Here is a 10323-nt window from a genome sequence, read left to right on the forward strand (position 1 = left end):
AACTACGAAATAATAAGCTGAACATTTCGTCGCTACACATATAGCACCCCGGGTTCGCCTGCAGCATCTCAATCCGCTAATTAGTTGACGCGTACACACGTACGGAAACTGCTGGTGCGTGGGGCCTGCACGTCAGTGACTAGAATGAGGAAAGTAGTTGAAGCCAATATCGTCCATACGAAAATACCTGAACTTCCCTATTTAGCACCATACGAAAATACTTGAACTTCCCTATTTGGCACCATGGGTTTCTGCTGCAAATAAGGGTATTTATGTCTTTTTGCCGGTCACTTGACATCGTTACTGTCCTAAATGGATGACAGTGCCATATACGAAAGGAAATTTCAACTTGATGCCAGATAAGAAAGTTCAAATTTTGGAGTGCCAAATACGAAACACTAATTTGTTTCAGTGCCAAATAAATAATTCTTCCTTTTCTTTTTGAACAAAACTTTCTCAGCCGCCCTGCTTGCTTGCCATTGCCACGGTGGCAGAGCCGCCGTTTCGCCGTTGAACTAAGGTGCTGTTTGCTTGGTCTATTTTGGGCCGGTACCTGTTTACAGTGCAATCCGGTCCCATTGGACTTTGTTTTGTTCGAGCGGCCCGTAAACGATGGTAACGGGTACCAGACCATACAATCCGATTACCCGAGCTCAAGTAATACAAAAAAAAACTGGTAGCCGATCCCATCCCGAGAAGTAGGGATGAAAACGGTACGGATATTTTCCGACCGTATTCGAAACCGAATCTGTTTAAAGGGGTTGAGATCTGTCCGTATCCGAGTCCGGATATCCAACATCCGATATCGTATCCGTATCCGAATACTCAAATCTCATATTTATGATGTCGATATCCAATCGTATCCTATCCGACATAGTTGACACTATCCGTATTCGAATCCGAATCCGGACAGAAATATCAAAACAAATGTAATATCGGTGATATCCGTCCGTATCCGATCCGTTTTCATCCCTGCCTCCTCCTTCCCACGGGTACGACCAAAGTTTCTCCTCATTTTTTATGCCCTCTCCTAACTAACACAACCCTTCTCTTGTATATTATGGCATTATTCGCTTCTCTTATAATATATCTTTTTCAGCTTGTTTTTTCAGTTGGGATAGTATTTTTCTTTCACACTAAATCAGCCAAAACAGTGTTTCAACTTGTTTTTTTAACGAAGCGAACGGGACCTATGACATAATATACAAGGTTTTTTAAAGTAACATATGCCGTGTTTGAATGCACAAGCTAAACTTTAGCTATGATGGATCCAAACAGTCCATAGCTAAGCCTAGCTAAATTTTAGTTAAAGGTCAAAATGTATAGAATCCCTTTAGCTGTTTCAACCTAGCTAAGGCATGTTTGGATCCATCAGCTAAACTTTAGCCGGCTAAATTTAGCTAATAGGGATCCAAACGGCCTAGCTAAAAGACCACCTAAAGTTTAGCTGAGTTTAGCTATTTCAACCCAGCTAAAGCCAACTAAAATTTAGTTGAGTCTATTAGCTGGAGGATCCAAACACCCTAGCTAAAGTTTAGCTGAAAAAATTTTTAGTTGGCTAAAGTTTTATTTTGAAATTTTAGCTAGCTATATAAACTTTAGTTGGGTGGATTCAAACAAGCCCTAAAACCAGTTAAATGGCTTCAATGACCAAACTACCACTAACTAAAGTTTAGCTAAATGATCCAAACACCCCAGCTAAAATTTAGTTAGCTAAACAATGGAATTAATAAGGAGTAGTATGGTCAAGCTTTTCAATTAGCTAGAGAATCCAAACACTCACAGCTAAAGTTTAGTTAGCTAAATTTTAGCTATAGCAATTAGCTAGCTAAATTTTAGTTGGTGGATTCGAATAGGGCCATAGATAGGTAGGAATCTTAATTTAGCCCGGTTTAGTTTGGGCCTTCTAAACTTTAGGTACCTAAATTTAGTCTCTTTTAGTCATTTTAGAGCCCAACACTATAATTAAATGGGACTAAACGGCTTTAGTCATCTCTAGTCAATTTAGAGTGACTAAAGGGGACTAAACCACGATTCTTAATAGGTATCATAATTCAAATAGGTTTTTTTTGTGTCCACTTTGATTTCTATTTCTTTTTTTTTCTCCGTTTCTGTTCATGTCCTCCCAGGCTCCAATTCATGTTTTCCATTTTTTTTCTTATCAACAAATCATGCACGGACAAAGAAAAAAACAAAGCGTGAGGAAGACAGGAAAACGTGGACAATAAAAAATAGAACGACAAAAGAAAACGAATCATGCACAGACAATAAAATAGATGGAATGAAAAAAAAGGAAAACAAATCACGGATGGACAATGAAAAAATAGATCCACAAAAGGAAAATGAATCACTGACAGAAAAAATCAAGATAAAGAAAATCATGAATAGAGAGAAAAAAGGAACTAAAATAAAAAACAAACTCTTTGTGGTTTAATATTAGGATAGGATAAGATAACAAGAGAAAAAAATTAGAGATGATAATTGGTGTAATACATACTTCGATCCGTACCTGAACTCACGACATGCTCATATGAGTTATAACTAAGTTCATGTCCGTCCGTTGCAACAGGAGATAAAATTTTCAATTCCAACATGCATGAGTGTTCATTCAACATGGACCAAGGAAAACCAATGACACGACAAAAAATGTTCACCAAGAGTTCTAGCATCATCAGTATATTGTGGTCTAATTTTTTATGAACTCCATTTGTTTTCAAGCAAACAACATTGCAATTCACATTTTAGGATAGAAGATACCCAACATTAAAAGCTTACATTGATATCATATAAAATTGGAGGTTCCACAAAATTATAAAGCTTTCAAAGTTGGCAACAAATACGTAGTGTCTTTGAAAAAAAAGCACAAGTACACATATGACATTCCACTACCAAAAGGCATACATATGTAACCTAGGTAAGTATTTGTACCGACTAATAGTTCATCGCAAAAAGCACATTTACCGACACTTGATCTGTGGGCTAGCTATACTGACCAACGGTTCAACGGTGTTAGTATATTTAGAGGTAAATGCATCGTAGGCCCTTGAACTTGTCTTGGGCTACCATTTAGGTCCACAAACTCTCAAATCGTACTTCTGGCACCATAATGTTGTTTAAGTATGCCACTTAGGTCCATAACTCATCGGAACAACATTTTGGCCGACGTGGCGTGGACAGTGTGGCACTGACTGTGTCCAAGCGCACGTGAGCCTGGTTTATGGCGTGCAAATAAGCAGAGAGGCCACCCAGTTCTTTTCATATCCTCTTCCCAGTACTACAACCGGAACAGGGCGGCCCGCTCTCTCTCCCCTTCTCGCCGCTAAGATGGGCCCACCCTGTCGGACCCGTCTCCCACCTCCGGTCTCCGCCCACCATGGCCGGGCAGGCGTGCGACCAAGCACCTGCGCGACCGAGCCCCACGCGCAAACCGAGCCGCAAGGACCCCCGCCGCGCCTTACTGAGTCCTCCCGCTTCACCCTCACCAAGCCACAATCGCTCCCTTTCCCTGCTCTCCCGCACGTCGAGTCAAGGCCGCCATTGTCGGCATGTGGCCAAGCTCGTGACCCGATCTCTTCGCTCCCTCCTCTGCTTAACTCAGTGGACTAGAGGCCTTACGTGCTCACTCCGCATCCACCTGGCCCGCTCTGACTCTTTCTCGCCCTATGAAAGGTCCTAATATGGCTAGAGGGGGATGAATAGCCTATTTCAAAATCTATAAATCAACTAGAGCAATTTGATTAGTATGACAAATAGCGTAATGCAAACTTGCTCTAGCTCTACAAGGGTTGCAAGCCACCTATCCAATAATTCTAGTTGCAATGATTACTTAGGCACACAAACTTGCTATGTAATTACTCACTAAGAGCTCTCGATCTTGCTACTCTAAAGAGCTCAACTAGATGAATGTAAATAATAAAGCAAGCTCTCAAATCTAATTACACTAAAGAGCTTGTATCAACTAGTTTGCAAGAATGTAAATAAGTGGGTAGGGTGATTATACCGACGTGTAGGGGATGCACCAATCACAAGATAAATATATAGCCAATCACCGGGAGAATGCCAAAGACAAGAGACAATCGATTTTCTCCCGAGGTTCACTGCTTGCCAACACGCTACGTCCCCGTTGTGTCGACCAACACTTGGTGGTTCGGCAGCTAAGAGGTGTTTCACAAACCTCGTCCACACAATAGGACACCGCAAGAACCGACCCACAAGTGAGGTAACTCAATGACACAAGCAATTTACTAGAGTTACCTTTCGGCGCTCCGCCGGGGAAGGTACAACTCCCCTCACAATCACCGAAGGCGGTCACGAACAATCACCAACTCGTGCCGATCCTCCACCGCTGCACCGAGCCGTCTAGGTGGTGGCAACCACCAAGAGTAACAAGCGAAATCCACAGCGCAACACGAATACCAAGTGCCTCTAGATACAATCACTCAAGCAATGCACTTGGATTCTCTTCCAATCTCACAAAGATGATGAATCAATGATGGAGATGAGTGAGAGGACTTTGGCTAAGCTCATAAGGTTGCTATGTCAATAAAAATGTGCAAGAGTTGTAGCTTGAGCCAGTCATAGGGCTTTAAATAGAAGCCCCAATAATTAGAGCCGTTGTACCCCTTCACTGGGCACAACGCGGGCTGACCGGACGCTCCGGTCAGACTGACCGGATGCTGGCCCTCAGCATCCGGTCGCCGATGGACGCCACGTGTCACTAGCTTCAAACGTTGTTCGTCAGATTTCAACGGCTACAAAGCTGACCGGACGCTCCGGCAAAACTGACCTGACGCTGAAGCCCCAGCGTCCGGTCGTTTCCAGTAAGCTTCCCGAGGCATATTTCTTCGACCGGACGCGTTCGGTCCACCTTGACCGGACACAGACCAGCGTTCGGTGCAATACCCTAGGTACTGTGCAGACCCGTCAGTTTGATCGGACGCAGCCTATTAGCGTCCGGTCGCTGAGTGACCCAGCGTCCGGTCAGTAGACCGACGCCAGCATCATTTCGACCAACTCCATTTCAACTCTAACTTCTTCACCCTTGCTCAAATGTGCTAACCACCAAGTGTATCACCTTGTGCACATGTGTTAGCAAATTTTCACAAACATTTTCAAGGGTGTTAGTACTTCACTAGATCCTAAATGCATATGCAATGAATTAGAGCATCTAGTGGCACTTTGATAACCGCATTTCGATACGAGTTTAACTCCTCTTAATAGTACGGCTATCTATCCTAAATGTAATCACACTCACTAAGTGTCTTGATCACTAAAACAAAATGGCTCCTACATTTTATACCTTTGCCTTGAGCCTTTTGTTTTTCTCTTCTTTTCCAAGTTTAAGCATTTGACCATCACCATGCCATCACCATTGTCATGATCTTCACCATTGCTTCATCACTTGGAGTAGTGCTACCTATCTCATAATCATCTTGATAAACTAGGTTAGCACTTAGGGTTTTATCAATTAACCAAAACCAAACTAGAGCTTTCACCCTATAGCGCCACCAGCACCGTCGCCGCCGCCATTGATGAGCTCACCTCTAAGCTCTCGAACTCCCCTTGTAGACCACCACTCGCCTCACCAATCCTTCCGTTGGCCTCTCAAGGACATGCCTGAAAGGTCCTAATAGCTAGAGGGGGTGAATAGCCTATTAAAAATTTCTACAACAGCACTTAGCAAACCGGTTAGATAATTATGAGACGAAGCAAGTGTTGCGCTAGCCTACCAAAATTACAAATCACCTACCACAATTCTAGTTTCTATAGTTTCTATCCACACAATGGCTATGTCACTACACTTAATTAGTGTGCTCTCAAAGGCTAACTAAAGAATCACACTAACCAAACTAATAAGCTATCACAACTAGCTACACTAAAGATCTTGATAACTAGTTTGCGGTAATGTAAAGAGAGTGAGCAAGATGGTTATACCGCCATATCGAGGAGTGAACCAATCAATCACAAGGATGAATACCAATAAAGACCAATCACCTCGGAATCAAATGATGATGCAATGATTTTCTTACCGAGGTTCACTTGCTTGCTGGCAAGCTAGTCCTCGTTATGGCGATTCACTCACTTAGAGGTTCACGCGCTAATTGGCATCACACGCCAAACCCTCAATAGGGTGTCACACAACTAACACAAGATGAGGATCACACAAGCCACGAGCAATCTACTAGAGTACATTTTGGCTCTCCGCCGAGAAAAGGTCAAGAACCCCTCACAATCACCACGATCGGAGTTGGAGACAATCACCAACCTCCGCTCGACGATCCTCGATGCTCCAAGCCGTCTAGGTGGCGGCAACCACCAAGAGTAACAAGCAAATCCCACAGCGAAACATGAACACTAAGTGCCTCTAGATGTAATTACTCAAGCAATGCACTTAGATTCACTCCTAATCTTACAAAGATGTTGAATCTACGATGGAGATGAGTGGAAGGGCTTTGGCTAAGCTCACAAGATTGCTATGTCAATGCAAATAGCCAAGAGGGTGAGCTAGAGCTGGCAATGGGGCTTAAATAAAAGCCCCCATGAAATAGAGCTGTTGTACCCCTTCACTGGGCACTGCTCAGGGCGACCAGGCACTTCGATCAGATCGACCGGACACACCCTGCCAGCGTCCGATCAACAGATGGCTGCCACATCATCCCTTTCTTTAAATACTGAGTGCTCGATCCCAACGGTCAAGTGACGACCGGACACAGCACAGTGCCACGACCGGACGTAGGACCCTAGTGTCTGATCACTTCCAGTAAGGTTCTAGCTACGACCAGACACGTCAGTTTGATCATGACCAGACGTAGGACCCTAATGTCCAGTCATTTCCAGTAAGCCTCCACTCGCGACCGGACACATCCGGACACACTCTGTCTCCTCTGCGTCAGTAGGACTGGACGCACCCTGCCAGCGTTCGGTCACGAAGTGACCCAGCGTCCGGTCAAAGACCGATGCCAGCATCTTCACTGCTTCCACTGACCAGACGCGCTGGTCTAGTTTAGACCAGCGTCCGGTCCACTCTGTAAAACCCTGTCTTTTCTGTACAGGGCGCTGGTGGCACCATCGGACTGTCCACACTCTACGGACGGATACTCCGCCGGTGAAGTTTCTTACCCTTGCTCAAATATGCCAACCACCAAGTGTATCACCTTGTGCACATATGTTAGCATATTTTCACAAATATTTTTAAGGGTGTTAGCACTCCACTAGATTTCTAAATGCAAATGCAATAAGTTAGAGCATCTTGTGGCACTTTGATAACCGCATTTCGATACGAGTTTCACTCCTGTTAATAGTAAGGCTATCAAACCTAAATGTGATCACACTCGCTAAGTGTCTTGATCACCGAAATAAAATGGCTTCTACCATTTATACCTTTGCCTTAAGCCTTTTGTTGCTCTTTCTCATTTTCTAAGTCCAAGCACTTGATTATCACCATGACATCACCATCATCATGTCATGATCTTCATTTGCTTTACCACTTGAAATGTGCTACCTATCTCATAATCACTTTGATAGACTAGGTTAGCACTTAGAATTTCATCAATTCACCAAAACCAAACTAGAGCTTTTAATCTCCCCCTTTTTGGTAATTGATGACAACCCTTACACAAATATATGAATTAAAATTCAATTGAATCCATGTTGCTTGCCCAAGCATATTTACCATATGTAAAAGGATATGGACAAGTTTCATGAACCCCATATGGTAGCAATTGTTCCCCTACATATGTGCTAAGAGTTTGGATTATAGCTTGCACATATGCTTAGATAAGAAATATAAGAGACAATGTCTACCAAATGATGCTAATGTATAAAAGATAGACCTTTGAAGTGTGATACCAATCGGAGTGCACCAATATACCATCCTTAGCACCATAAGCAACTAGACATACACAAAAACTAGAATACCTCGTGGGATCAACATTAGAAGTAAGGGTCTAGTTTTCATAATGTGAGCATGAATCTAGTTACTTAACCTATGCATGCCAGTTTTTCATTTCATCTTTCAAACCTACAACTAGCATACACCACACAAGCATGGATATTGAAATTTAAAAAACTTGTGCCATGCAAGCAAATATATGAAATGCACATTTAAATGCACCATACAAGTTCATGAGCTTGCTCCCCCTACTTATGCTCAAAATTTTAATTGATCCTTTTCCTTTTTCATACCTCTCCTCCTATGTCAAATTCTTCCCCTTTGTTGTCTTTTCACTATCTTAGTACACTAATATCTTTGTTTTTGTTTTCCTCCCCCATAGTACTAATATCACTAATATCTTTATTTTTATCTCCCTTTGTCATCAATGACCATAAAGGTTCAAAATATAGATAGGTTGAGAGTAATAATATCAATCAATGGGGTGAGAATCATTTTCTAAATTTGGTTCAATCTAGAATACATGCCAAAGATATTTAACTAGGTTTGATCCAAGGACAAGCTTCTTCACATCTTCAAATAAGGGTTATCTTGTACCATGTTGAGTTAAACACTTAGAGCTTATTTTCTAGATCAAATACTAGGTTTACAAGCCCACAAACATGTCATATGCTACCATTAGACAAAAATAGGCATAGAAGCAATAGTGGTACCAAATAATCATCAAATTCATTTAATTTTCATGAATGAGCCTATTAAATGTGAAAGATGTCTAGATGCACTAAATATATCCTTAGCAAGGATGTATGCCATGTCAATCAACTTTTACCTTGGATTGCTCGAAGGAGAGGCATGCCATATAAGTGAAGGCTACATCAACACATATTTGAGAAATTCAATATGTTCAACTCATTCCTTAGCTTGCAAAATATTTTCTCATCCAATGGCTTGGTGAATATATCGGTAAGTTGATCTTTGATGCCTACACTTTCAATGCAAATGTCCCCTTTTTGTTGGTGATCTCTTATGAAATGGTGGCGGACATCAATGTGCTTTGTTCTTGTATGTTGAACCGGATTGTTGGTTAACTTGATTGCACTCTCATTGTCACATAGCAATGGCACCCTTTTGAACTTGATTTCAAAGTCACTCAAAATGGTCTTCATCCAAAGTATTTGCGCACAACAACTACCGGTGGATATGTATTTGGCTTTAGCGGTTGATAATGCAACACTATTTTGCTTCTTTGATGACCATGAAATAAGTGATCTTCCCAACAATTGATATGTGTCCGAGATGCTCTTCCTTTCAACCTTGCATCCCGCATAATCCGAGTCGGAGTAACCAACTAGCTCAAACTTTGCTCCTTTAGGATACCACAAACCAACATTTTGTGTATTCTTCAAGTACCTCAATATTCTCTTTGTAGCCTTCAAATGACTTTCTCTTGGTAAGGCTTGAAATCTTACACACATGTATACACTAAACATGACATCCGGTCTTGATGCGGTCACATAGAGTAGGCTTTCAATTATAGACCGATATAATTTTTGATCCACCATATTGCCACTTGCATCATTATCCAAGTTGCTATTTGTTCCTATTGGTGTGCTAATGGCTTTACTATCACTCATGCCAAACTTCTTGATCATGTTCTTGATATACTTGCCTTGACTCACAAAAGTACCATTCTTCAATTGCTTGATTTGAAGACCTAGGAAGTAACTTAACTCTCCAATCATGGACATCTCAAACTTATTAGCGATCATCTTTCCAAATTCTTCATAAAAGTCTTGATTGGTTGATCCAAATATGATATCATCTACATAGATTTACAACACAAATAATTTGTTTTCAATCTTCTTGATAAAAAGAGTGGTGTCAACCTTGCCCATCATAAACCCTTTAGAGAGTAGGAAGTTCTCCAATCTCTCATACCATGCTCTAGATGCTTGCTTTAAGCCATACAATACCTTCTTCAATTTATACACATGGTCAAGCTTCTTATCATCTTTAAAACCGGGAGGTTGTTCAACATATACTTCTTCATTGATGTAACCATTGAGAAATGCACTCTTGACATCTATTTGATAGAGTTTGGTGTTGTGGGCATAAGCATAAGCTAGCAAGATTCTAATTGCTTTCAATCTAGCAACCGAGGCATATGTTTCTCTAAAGTCAAGACCTTCAACTTGTGTATAGCCTTGTGTTATCAATCTTGCTTTGTTTCTTACTATTATCCCATCTTGATCTTGCTTATTTCTAAAGACGCATTTGGTTCCAATCACATTGTGCCCCTTTGGTGTCTCTACTAATTCCCATACTTGATTTCTTGTGAAGTTATTCAATTCTTAATGCATAGCATTCATCCAATCAATATCCTTCAATGCTTTATCTATCTTCTTTGGTTCAATGGATGACACAAATGAGAA

This window comes from Miscanthus floridulus, chromosome 14 (assembly GCF_019320115.1).
Source record: "Miscanthus floridulus cultivar M001 chromosome 14, ASM1932011v1, whole genome shotgun sequence".
In the NCBI taxonomy this organism is placed as follows: domain Eukaryota; kingdom Viridiplantae; phylum Streptophyta; class Magnoliopsida; order Poales; family Poaceae; genus Miscanthus; species Miscanthus floridulus.